The 13,508-nt window shown below is 46.5% G+C and overlaps 1 protein-coding gene across 1 annotated transcript in view; it reads left to right on the top strand.

Moving 5' to 3' along the window:
* Positions 1-13,508, top strand: part of LOC142803351 (endothelin-converting enzyme 1-like) — a 91,807-nt gene that overhangs the window by 25,791 nt on the left and 52,508 nt on the right. The window lies entirely within an intron of this gene.

Here is a 13,508-nt window from a genome sequence, read left to right as displayed (position 1 = left end):
GAAAAGAAAGTTCAAACCTACCCTGAAGAATGATGTGCCGGAATAGCTCATTTTCCAATGTATAGTTCAAAAACGAAACATTCTGTGCGTGTATCCTAATTCTAAGCCTGTTTTAATTTTGTAAGTGCACACAGAATAACGTTTAACTCAATGAGAGCTCATTGGTGTTTTGTGACAATACAATTGTATGAATTAGAATTACATCACGTATGCTTCAGCCCATAATGTTTTTAGTGAATATTCATGTCATTGCTAAGAAACATAGTTTGGCCCAAATTAAACGTGTAAGTATTTCGGTGCTAAGTTTACAAGATACTTGTTCGTGTATCTATCTGTCTCTATTTCTTCAGGGGATCTTTGCCATAACAACACATTTGGCTGTGGCCTAACGCAGTTACGCCAGGATGTGTGTCGCGAAAGGTACTGTTAATATTATTGGTCAGATTTAGTTTAGCATACGCAACAGCTTTGCGGATGCAGCATGCCGTAGAAAATGGCTAGAAAGCTGAGTCCAGAGATTTGCCGCGGATGTTCAACGACACCTTTCGATGACGCAGCTTGGTCCTGCCTACGGTCACACTTATCGACGCATGCCGCTTGTTCTTCCCGGTCTCCTCGGCTCACAGCATCCTCTCAGTTTCGTTCCGATGACGAAGCCTGCCTCTCTCCGACTGATTTTCTATATCCACTGATGAATTCCACCAAGTCACCACTTCTGTGCATACGACGCAATGTCAGCTCCTTAGAATGAAATCGAAGTTGGAATGAAATGTAAATACATCATGTTAGTTGTTCAGCATGCGCTTAGCGCATAGCTTGCGTCTCCCACGTAGGAACTGACAAGGAGTACCTGGTGGCCGCTTCGTGGGCCTGCTGGACGGCCATTTCTGGTCGGCGAGAAGTGAGCTCCTGAGGGACCTCTCCCTCTTGTTTGAAGTAGAGCCGGGAGGAGTGCTTCTACACTCCCAGAGCGTGTGCGCGAGCGTCGCCATGTCTCCACGTGAAAGGCACGTGTCACTGTGGTACGCATCAGGAGAGTAAACGTGAAGCTTGACAAGGTTTGGGTACGTTTGCGTCTGTAATAGGCGTAGGGTTAGCGCCTGTGGTCTGTTACTTTGGGGTGTGGGGGGTGTAAAAATGTGGCGTTCAAGGTAAAAATGCTTTGTGATGTCATTTTGCGTAATGGGTGCATCCCGATTGGTCTCTAACTCAGCGAGATGAGGTTGCTCTGTGGCCGCGAGGTCGGCAATTGTGTGCGCTGCATTACGGGCGATCTCGTTGAGGTAGAATGGGGCACCCGGCACCTGGCCCAGAAGGGCGGGAAACCAGATGAAAGTGTGGTGCTTATGGGCACTCGGGTCCGCTATTCGCAGGATGCGTAACGCCCGGCTGGAGACGACGCCACGTTCGACGACTTTGATGGCCAATCTGGAATCGCTGTAAATTACGTCCAGTTCGCTATCGAGCATTCCCATAGCTATAGCTACTAGCTCCGCTACTTCGGGGTTTTGGGTGAGGATTGTAGCAGAGTTAAGGATCGGCTCTGCGGATGACACCACGACCACGGCGAAGGCTTGGTTGTTGTCATAGGTAGTGGCGTCTACGAACGACTAGTTGTCGGCTTCCATGTCTATGCTCTTGAGATTAGTGGTCGCCCGCACAAGGCGCCTGCCTCTGTTGTTTTCGGGGTGCACATTTTGCGTAATGGGAGCGGATTTCACGGGGAATCAGAGTCAATTTTGGAGGATCCCTGGCCGTCGAGGCGAAGAAGCCGATCTGGTTCAGAATATGACGGCCCGCTTTTCATGGTCGTGAGTCGCGTCAATTGCACGCGTTCCCGGGCCCCGGCGAGATCTTCTAGCGTGTTGTGTACGCCAAGCTCGAGGAGATTTTGTGGATGAGTGGTGATACAGAGGCCGAGGGCTTGTTTGACCACCGTGCGAGTGAGGGCATAACGTTGATCGCTCTTAGCACGTAGCCATTTGTGTATAGCGGCGACGTAGGTAAAGGGGCACAAAGCAAACGCGTGTACAAGACGCAGCAGCTGTGATTTTTTCAAGCCATGGTGCCTGCTATCTACGAGTTGCATAGCGTTCTCAGCCGTAGTCCTGAGCTTCTCTACTGTTTGGATGATGGTTCCGTGAGGCTTGATGATCATGCCGAGGACCCTGATAGTATCTACCCTGAGGACTGTGTAGCTATCTCTGAATTGGAGCATGATGTTGCGTTCCGCTGAAGGTTTCCACCTTTTGGTTTTGGCACCCCTGCGTTTAAGCAAACGTGAATAAACGCGGACCACGTAGCACGCGCGCGCGCACACACGCGCGTACACACATACACACATAGCTCACTTCCAACTAGAAGAGTAGTTCAAAATCGGTTCCTCTGGCTCGTCTTCTAATATAATGACAGAAGACGTGGTCAGCCGGGTGGCCTTCGGCTACAGCAAAGAAGCAAGAATGCGGTAAACGTAGCTCGCGCTACAAAATGGAGTCAGAACCAGCAACGAACTTGCGCAACAAAGTTTTTATGACAAAGGAGTACTTTCCTACCTCCAGCGAACCCTCAGAGGACATGATCCGTCCCCAATTTTAAGACAATCAAAAGAGACTTAACTTGTAACGCACAACAAAAATGGACCACATGTTCTTTGTCGCATCATATGCAATTACATTCATACAATATTCACAAAAGTGTCATGTCGTTCCATTTTTTTCATTCAGTTTGATATCAGCAGTTCATAATATTTACGACTTGAATAATATTTTGCGGTCATTCTATATGTCAGGTATAAGTATTATTACACGATTGTATTGACGATATTTGTTTTCTCTTGTTATGTGCGTAAGTGTTTTCTTTGAACCATGTTTTTTCGTAAATCTTTTTGTGAAAAATATTTGTATTGCCCGTAATCAGTGCACTTCAAAACGTACTGAGATGTATGAAGAACCGGCATCTCCGGCTGCACAAGTCAGCTTCCTTCCGGCATGAAAGTTCCGCACTTAGTGCGTCAAAAAGGAAGCTGTACTCAATCATTGTGTGACGTTGACAACTCCTCGACCGCTTAGTATACTAGTATACTTGACGACCGCACCGACTCATGCTCACACCGACTCTCGGTTGTTTTAGTTGCAGAACTAGAGTTTTGAGGTAGATTTTATCAGACAATTGTTCATTTACCACCAAAGCTACCAAGCACGAGTGTCTTTCACAGTTAATTAGGGGGCGGTTTCAGTATTGGAGCCTACAGCTATTGTTAGGTGTAAATGTGTACGGTGTCATAATCCCCAGAAATATTTATGATGCAACGTGCCAGCATGTACCGATGATGACGAGACGGCGGACTTATCGGCTGTCAGAAAGTGTGTTTTATGCGCCCAAATTAGGCAGCTAGAACAACAGTTTAGGTTGCGGATATTATGCAGCAAATAGCAGTTTCAGACATCAATTTTTCTAAGTATCCGTGCAATAGATTTCTGTATAAATTTAAACAATTTGAAAATAAGGACTTGCATTACCTGGATCACTATTGTGATGGTATGGTGCTATTTTGGGTTCAGAACTCGTCACAGAAAAAACGACGCAGCGTGCAGGTGAACAAGCTTGCGTAAGATGTATTTACAGACGCAAAATAACCGAACAAGTATAAACATACAGTTGGGTTCAATATTCTGTCCTCTACGCGCAATAGTCGATCGTTCTTGTTCTATTGGGAGTCTTGGCTGGCGAGGCCGCCGAGTCGAAAGCGTCAAGCGTCAGATGGCGTAGCTTCGTGGATGCTGTGTAGGCGTAGAGTAGTGGCCGTTGATTCAAGAGCTCCGCCCCCGAAAACTCCGCAGCGTAGACTTACTCAGCCTCCACGTGCTCACGCACTGAGCCCTCAGTGTGCCTGGCGGCATACAAACGCAAGATTTTTGCCGGCCTCATGCCCGGTTTCTGGCCCGATCTTCGATTAGCAGAACAGGCGGTAGCGAATCGGTTACGCTGAGGTGACAGGAGGTAGGGCTGTGGATTCTCCCATGCATAGGACACCCAGAAAAAGAGAGCTCTGAAACTTCTGCCCTCGTGCTTGGTCAGCCACTGACCACGCTTCCTAACGCCCCACCAGGCAGCAGATAGCCACCCTTTACGCCATTGCACAGCACATAGGCTGTTGAATATTCGACCACTGTCGTGCTGTTTGGAGTCATAGCTGACAACGTTGGTGAGTCAAAAGCATCCAGCGTCACATATTTAGCTCGATTGTGACTGTGGTCGCATAGAGTCGTGGTGGTTGAACTAGGAGTTCCTCCAACAGGAACTCCTTCAAGGTAAACGTACTCGACCTCGACGTCCTTGCTCGCAGGCCGAACCTTCCGTGGGCCCATTGGGACACAGCGGCAACGCTTGGCCTAGCTTCGGGGCTGGTTCATGACCTAATCTTCTGCTGGTAGAGGTGAGGGAGTACGGCTTCAGGTTCTTCCTTGAATGCCGACCCTTGCTTACGGCTCAAGGACTGGTCGTGCTCCCTCGGGTGTTCCCACTCACCTCCCCGGATCAAAGCAACCTCTCATTAGATCCATTGTATTCTTTACAAGAAATTGTTTAATAATATTATCCTTAATTCCCGCCCATGCAAAAGCCTATGTAAAGTGAAGGAGCAGTTTTTACTACAACTGTACACGAAGACAATACTGTGTCCTGTAGCACTCAAACACTGAAATACTGCCATATCTTACTATTCTTCATTTGCTGACACGACACACTCGGGACATCAACTGGTAGTGGGTAGTCTGCGGAAGGAAAAGAAGAGATGGGACAATGGGGACAATAGCGGAGTATGAGCCATAGTTGAGGCATCATAATCATCATGGGTGGCGGAGGTGCAATAATAAACCGCGCTGTGTTTTTGGAACCGCGTGTCAGAGTGCTACATTGACTGGTGAACCGAGACTACAAACGAGACCTTCCATGAAGTAGCGTGAGCTACTCGTTGTTGCGTTCGCGCCCCAGCCACTGACTGCAATTCGCGACATCCGCGTGGTCCAGCCTGGAGAAACTTCATATACGACAGTTAATCAGGCACTTCTTCGCCAACTCGTTCCGACTAAGCATTGACGCATTCAGAAATTTCTGTGCAGCGAAGAGCACTGGGACCACCGTGCCTCACAATTTCTGCACTATCTGCACCAGCTGCATGGGTCCAGTCGGACTGCTCGGAAACATATATGCTATGTGATTTGTTTATATAGCGCCTTCCACCTAGCGTGAGAAAGACTCTTGATAAGTCTGTGTCAAAGGTGGCAGAAATTAAATATGAAATGATGCACGTTATTTGCTCTGGCAGCCATAAACGCTGCCAGCACCTGTTCTATAGCTGATGCAGATTTCCTTCGCGAAACGGTAAAAGATATCGCAGGTGAAATCGCCAACGTGCGTCTGCGATTGCTGAGAGTTCACGACCTAAATGAACAGCCTCTTCTACATCATATACTTAGAAATTTTGGCGCAACCTCGACTCACGCAAACACTCACACAAGCACACACACTTACACCAGAGCAACACACCCGACACGCAGCGCTCACTACCAACTGTTTATTGCTCCTATCTGACCTTCTTAAATACGTACATCGAAATGCGCAAAGGCACAAACTAACAGAACTGCGCCAGTAGAAAACCAACATGGCGTCACCACACCACTAGGAACAAGTAAAAAGTAAAAAAGTAAAAAAAGTAAAAAAAGGGGGGGGTTAACACGAAAAGGAGATATAATCGCTAAACCCTCGCATCAAGGAAAGATATTTCTTGTTGATGCAACACCAAAGATGGCTCGCTGACACATATATCTTTATTCTTTTCTATATAATATGCTTCTAACAGCAAACGTGCTGATAAATTTGAGCTTCTCCCAAGAATCCTTGTATCCGAAAATCGTGGTTCACACCCACATGCGGCAATATGCGACACAAGATGTGCGTACTTATCCTCGTTTTTCTTAACCTTTAGCGCATGCTCCCTAAGCCGGTCATTGAGGCATCGCTCGGTAATGCCAATGTACACGTTACCGCAGGAAAAAGGAATGGAGTATACAACTCCCATGGAACATTTTACGAAGGCATTCTCATGTTTTTTCACGCAACCGCGTCTCTTGCCATTGCAAATACGCGGACATAACTTGGCGAGCTTTTCTGGCGCAGAAAAGACCACAGCCACACCATGCCTTGCAGCAACCTTCTTAATATTATGGGAGAGCTTGTGCACGTAAGGCACGACTTGAAGCTTGGAACCCGAAGGATCCCAAGTAGCTCTATCCTTTTGTGTTCCACGTTTCATCTTCTGCAGTAGTGACTCGGCGACCGCGTTTAGGACCGACGAAGGGAAGCCCGCCGCCGTCAATCGGCTGATCTGTTCATAAAAACTAGTACGCATGTGGTGTGGACACGACTTAATCAACGAGGATTCTAGACATAGCGAAGCAATACCTCTTTTAACTAATTTCGAGTGTGCAGAATCATACGGCAACAGCCCCTTCTTCACTCTAGGCCGGTACACCCAACAAAAGTGTTCACTACCCCACAGTAGCTTGAGGTCTAAAAACTGGAGACAAGCCTCTGTGGGTACCTCGGTAGTGAACCTAAGTCCGCGTCCATGATCTTTAAAAACACTAAGCACATGTTCACAATAAGAACGCTGCACTTCATATGATACCTCATCCGCACGCACACTCACTGAAGTACAGGCGTCTACTTGAAAATCTAAAAAGTAATTGGGGGGTGTATATGGCCCCCGCTTGTCTAAAAGAATTAAAAAATCGTCAACATATCTAAAAATCTTCAAAACCTTATTCCCCCTTAAAAATTTATCCAACGTCCTATCTACATCTGCTAAAAATCTGATTGACGGCGGCGGGCTTCCCTTCGTCGGTCCTAAACGCGGTCGCCGAGTCACTACTGCAGAAGATGAAACGTGGAACACAAAAGGATAGAGCTACTTGGGATCCTTCGGGTTCCAAGCTTCAAGTCGTGCCTTACGTGCACAAGCTCTCCCATAATATTAAGAAGGTTGCTGCAAGGCATGGTGTGGCTGTGGTCTTTTCTGCGCCAGAAAAGCTCGCCAAGTTATGTCCGCGTATTTGCAATGGCAAGAGACGCGGTTGCGTGAAAAAACATGAGAATGCCTTCGTAAAATGTTCCATGGGAGTTGTATACTCCATTCCTTTTTCCTGCGGTAACGTGTACATTGGCATTACCGAGCGATGCCTCAATGACCGGCTTAGGGAGCATGCGCTAAAGGTTAAGAAAAACGAGGATAAGTACGCACATCTTGTGTCGCATATTGCCGCATGTGGGTGTGAACCACGATTTTCGGATACAAGGATTCTTGGGAGAAGCTCAAATTTATCAGCACGTTTGCTGTTAGAAGCATATTATATAGAAAAGAATAAAGATATATGTGTCAGCGAGCCATCTTTGGTGTTGCATCAACAAGAAATATCTTTCCTTGATGCGAGGGTTTAGCGATTATATCTCCTTTTCGTGTTAACCCCCCCCTTTTTTTACTTTTTTTAATTTTTTACTTTTTACTTGTTCCTAGTGGTGTGGTGACGCCATGTTGGTTTTCTACTGGCGCAGTTCTGTTAGTTTGTGCCTTTGCGCATTTCGATGTACGTATTTAAGAAGGTCAGATAGGAGCAATAAACAGTTGGTAGTGAGCGCTGCGTGTCGGGTGTGTTGCTCTGGTGTAAGTGTGTGTGCTTGTGTGAGTGTTTGCGTGAGTCGAGGTTGCGCCAAAATTTCTAAGTATATGATGTATAACCAACTAGCCCAACAACAAGTTTTATTAAGCTATATTTCTAGTGCAATGGGCCCCTCTTTTTATGCTCCTAATGTGTCTGCGAAGATTGACCTTCTTATGGGCTACATCAGTGAAGCCACATGCAGAGCAAGGATTTCCGCCTTTTGCATCCGGAAAGCCATCACACCAGAAGAAGTAAGTGCCTTGTTTGGGTGTGTGAGACCTTCTTGGGGACACGTGAAAAGAGTGCTCAAAATTCTTAGAGCGGAATTGTGGCGCCAAGTAAGGCTGCTCTATGATTGGCTTCGTGTGATTCTTCAATGCGAATACCCTGAACAACTTGCGGCTTATAAACTCGGGAAAGTCAAGCGTCGTATAGCTCAGACAACTGAATCTAGGTGGAGGAGCGTGTTGACCCCCCTTCTGAGGCTTCAAGGTAAACGGAGAAGAGATAATTATCAGGACCTCGTTGTTCTCGGGGGTGCAGTGCTACCTGAAGACATTGAAAAGCTTCTGCGAAAAGGACCAAAGTATGCATGCACACCAAGTGTTTCCGCCCATGACCTGGTAGGCCTGAACAGGGACCTGTCATCTAAGGCCAACCAGGACCGAGAAAGATGCCTGCTGGACGGTATGGACTGCCTCACGAGGTGTGCAAGCCAACTTCCGGACAATAGCGGTAGCAGAAGACTGAGTAGTGTGGTGTCTTTTTTCAAGAAGCAGAATTTGATGTTAGTACAAGCCGACAAGGAGGGTGGTTTCGTTGTTTTGCCACAGGGTGTTTACAATGAGAAAGCGATTAGCGCCATTGACAAGAACTTTTTACCTGTTAAAAAAAGTGCTGTACGCGTTAAATCTAAATTCACCGCGTTCTGTAGGGAAGTAGGACTTCCTACGCTGGCTGGAACCTTAGCTAGTAGCAAAAGCACTAACTTGAACGTCTTTTTTTCCGCTAAAACCCACAAAGTGGGCATTCCCTTCAGAACCATTGTTAGTGAAAATGGTTCATGGCAGGGCAACGTTAGCAAATTCCTGTTAAGCAAACTAAAGCCACTCAGTGTTAGTGACCCGTTTCGCACTAAAAGCTCTAGTGATGTCGCAGATTTCATACGGAATAACCAGCAGATTTCCTTTGCTTTCTCAGTAGATGTTGAAGACCTGTTTTATTCGGTACCTCATGATAAGCTTTTGACTTCGGTCCGACAGTGCATAGAAGATAATGGTGACGTTTCTTTTATGAATAATGCGGGCGTATCCGTTGAAAACTTTTTAGCACTTTTAGAATTTTATCTTAACGTTACTTTTATTACTTTTAACGACAAGCCCTATCTACAACGACAAGGCATCTGTATAGGTTCTTGTGTCGCCCCTGTTCTTACTGATATTTTTTTAGCAGATGTAGATAGGACGTTGGATAAATTTTTAAGGGGGAATAAGGTTTTGAAGATTTTTAGATATGTTGACGATTTTTTAATTCTTTTAGACAAGCGGGGGCCATATACACCCCCCAATTACTTTTTAGATTTTCAAGTAGACGCCTGTACTTCAGTGAGTGTGCGTGCGGATGAGGTATCATATGAAGTGCAGCGTTCTTATTGTGAACATGTGCTTAGTGTTTTTAAAGATCATGGACGCGGACTTAGGTTCACTACCGAGGTACCCACAGAGGCTTGTCTCCAGTTTTTAGACCTCAAGCTACTGTGGGGTAGTGAACACTTTTGTTGGGTGTACCGGCCTAGAGTGAAGAAGGGGCTGTTGCCGTATGATTCTGCACACTCGAAATTAGTTAAAAGAGGTATTGCTTCGCTATGTCTAGAATCCTCGTTGATTAAGTCGTGTCCACACCACATGCGTACTAGTTTTTATGAACAGATCAGCCGATTGACGGCGGCGGGCTTCCCTTCGTCGGTCCTAAACGCGGTCGCCGAGTCACTACTGCAGAAGATGAAACGTGGAACACAAAAGGATAGAGCTACTTGGGATCCTTCGGGTTCCAAGCTTCAAGTCGTGCCTTACGTGCACAAGCTCTCCCATAATATTAAGAAGGTTGCTGCAAGGCATGGTGTGGCTGTGGTCTTTTCTGCGCCAGAAAAGCTCGCCAAGTTATGTCCGCGTATTTGCAATGGCAAGAGACGCGGTTGCGTGAAAAAACATGAGAATGCCTTCGTAAAATGTTCCATGGGAGTTGTATACTCCATTCCTTTTTCCTGCGGTAACGTGTACATTGGCATTACCGAGCGATGCCTCAATGACCGGCTTAGGGAGCATGCGCTAAAGGTTAAGAAAAACGAGGATAAGTACGCACATCTTGTGTCGCATATTGCCGCATGTGGGTGTGAACCACGATTTTCGGATACAAGGATTCTTGGGAGAAGCTCAAATTTATCAGCACGTTTGCTGTTAGAAGCATATTATATAGAAAAGAATAAAGATATATGTGTCAGCGAGCCATCTTTGGTGTTGCATCAACAAGAAATATCTTTCCTTGATGCGAGGGTTTAGCGATTATATCTCCTTTTCGTGTTAACCCCCCCCTTTTTTTACTTTTTTTACTTTTTTACTTTTTACTTGTTCCTAGTGGTGTGGTGACGCCATGTTGGTTTTCTACTGGCGCAGTTCTGTTAGTTTGTGCCTTTGCGCATTTCGATGTACGTATTTAAGAAGGTCAGATAGGAGCAATAAACAGTTGGTAGTGAGCGCTGCGTGTCGGGTGTGTTGCTCTGGTGTAAGTGTGTGTGCTTGTGTGAGTGTTTGCGTGAGTCGAGGTTGCGCCAAAATTTCTAAGTATATGATGTATAACCAACTAGCCCAACAACAAGTTTTATTAAGCCTCTTCTACACCATGTCTAACTTCACCTGCTAAGAAACGGCCCTTCCTCCTGGCCAAGAACCGCTTTTCATCCTACTGTCACTGGCATTTTCGCGTCACGAATCACAGATGTGTACCACCCTGCTCATGGCGCAAGGAAAACGCTCAGGCTGACCATTAATAACGGCGAGCACTCAAGGTCAATCATCTAGCTGCCTATTTTACATCATTGACAGAATCACTGGTCTTCGCTTGAATGTGGATGCTGGAGCAGCAGTCAGCATAATATAGCTTGTAAAACTGACCGGTGTCTGCGCAAGCAGTCAACTCCTTTACAAGCGATCAACACTTCTGTTCTTGCAACTTACGGACAGATGTCTCGGACCCTTGGTCTGGGTCTTAAAAAACAAACTAAAGTGGTTATGTGAGATAGAAGACGAACGCTACGCTATTTTAGGCGCCAATTTTTTTAGGCAATTTCATCTGCTCGTTGATATGAACCACTGTCGCTTGGCGTACAGCTATGCGGGCTTATTGTTGAATAGTTTTCTGTGGAGTGCTATGACCCTAAACCCCACTTTCGTCGAACCGGCTACGTCATCATGTACATCTCTTCTCAACGAGTTTCCGGAGCTTACTACGCAGTCCCCAACGAACCAGTGGGTCACATTGCAACATCCATGGATAATAACCACACGCCTACCTGCTCACTGCCACCCTCACTGACTCGACACGGACAAACTTCGATTCGCTCACAACGAGTCTAAGCATATGTTACAACTGCAGATCACTCGTTCACCATCAAGCTCGTGGTCATCGGCGCTACGCATAGTACACAAGAAGAAGATTGACTGGTGGCCCTGTGGTAATAATCGGTCTCCTAATGCACTCACCATTCCAGATTCATGCCCGTTACTCAATATTCAGGAGAGCGCTGCCTTTTCAGTGGGCACCACAGTATACTCGAACAATAATCTCGTGAAAGCTTATCGCCAGATCTCCGTTGAGCCTTCTGACAATCCAAAAAGGGTAACAACTACCCCATTTGGGGCTTATGAGTATTGACGAATGCCTTTAGGTTTTAGAACTGTGGTTATGAAGTTCCAGCTTTTTATAGATGAAATCACGAGAGCCTTGCCATTTTGTTTCGCCTATATGGACCATCTTCTTGTTGCCAGCAATGACGCTGAAACGCAAAAGGCGCATCTGCGTGAGCTTTTCTCTTGACTTAATGACTACGACCTTGTCATCAACGTAGGAAGAGTGTCAGCTTGGAGTCTAGGAGACAACATTCTTCGAACATCAAATCACTAAACTTGGCGTCACTTTTTTAGCTGTCAAAGTTCAAGCTATCATCCACTATCTCCTCTCACGTCTGTATACGTGAGCTGCAACGTTTCATCGCACTCGTAAATTTTATCGCCGCTTTATTTCTACATTCTCTACACAGCTGCGGCATCTGGAAGCAGTACTCTCGACTGTGAAAGCAGAGTCAGCCGCGCTACCCTGGGTTGCGGATCAAGCTGTTGCCGCCGTTAAGGTCATACTCGCCCAGGTCACGCTCTTGCACCACCTTTCATGAACTACTCCCACGAGCCTGATGGTGTGCGCATCTTCGGAAGCCTTCGCAATTACCGTCACAGATTACAAACTCGCGGTACTAAAATCGGCAACAATCCTCGCCAAACGTGTCAAAACAGCTGAAGAAGCTGCTGTAGCACTCGCCACCAAGACTAGGGATAATACCATCGTGGTCTTTATTGAACTACAAACAGCGGCACGAACTACTTGAAGGGCAAGGTCTCCAGAATGGTGATTAGGGTAATAAAACGCATGCACAATCCTACCCCCTACTCACGCATCGTGTGAGTTCCAGGTCACGAAGGTCTCGAGGGACATGCAGCGGCACACACCACAACCCGCGAATGCGTCAACCGGGCGTCATCGTACGAGATCTGAGGCAACTCCCCCTCAACAACAAAAACAGCGCCAAGAAAACCCATACCACTAACATATCATGCATTACTGCAACATTATCGGCTCGAACGCAGGTCATAACCTCCGCAACATTCAAAGCTCACAAGAGACGAAGGCACCGACTAGAGGCGCCTTCAAAGCAACACTTTCATCTACGTCGTACTATTGCATCATACGAGGCCAACGTTGCATAGCTACATCTGTTTTCACTGAAATTTGGCAGACACTCTGGCGCACCTCTCACTGCAGTGCAAAGTAAATGCCACAAGGCTACAAGCAGCATCACCAGATGCAGACCAATACATCTTCAGTGAAGCGTGCGATCTTGTGATCTCCCAGGCGGACCTTGTCGACCAGCGCCAACTCGTCACACGAGCCCGGTGGACTGTCCAGGTCAGAGGGTTCCTCGAATAAGAGACCCTTTTACCTTCACTCAAAGCTTTTACTCAACAAATGTTTTTTTTTTCTTTCTACCGCAAGTTACACGACGCTGAGCACCGATACAGTATTTTTGGGTGGGAGATTCTCGCAGCCTATTCGGCGGTGAAGGACTTCAGGTACCTTCTTAACGGGCGACGATTTCTTGTTTTTACAGGCTCAAGCTACTTGTTTCGGCTTTAGCTTCTTGGAGTAGAGAACACAGTCCTAGAAAGCTTCTACATTTCGCTTTTACTTCCGAAATCATCACAGAGATGCATTATGTAAAAGACAGGTTTAACAGTGGAGGGGCAGACGCTCTCAACCGTATTATACCATCATTGCCACGACAGCCACCACCGACTTTTTATTATTTCCGCTCGCGTAGGCACATTCATTAGACAATGAGCTTCCGCGATTCCGATGCTCTACACCTTTTCGACTGGAACAAGTCAACCCTTCCATCGACCACTTTACTCTCTGCTGTGAAGTTTCACACTACTGCACTCGTATCTATGTTCTCTCACATCT

Source organism: Rhipicephalus microplus, chromosome 3 (genome assembly GCF_043290135.1).
Source record: "Rhipicephalus microplus isolate Deutch F79 chromosome 3, USDA_Rmic, whole genome shotgun sequence".
NCBI lineage: Eukaryota > Metazoa > Arthropoda > Arachnida > Ixodida > Ixodidae > Rhipicephalus > Rhipicephalus microplus.
Note: the sequence above shows the minus strand (reverse complement) of the source record. Positions and strands in the feature narration are given on the sequence as shown.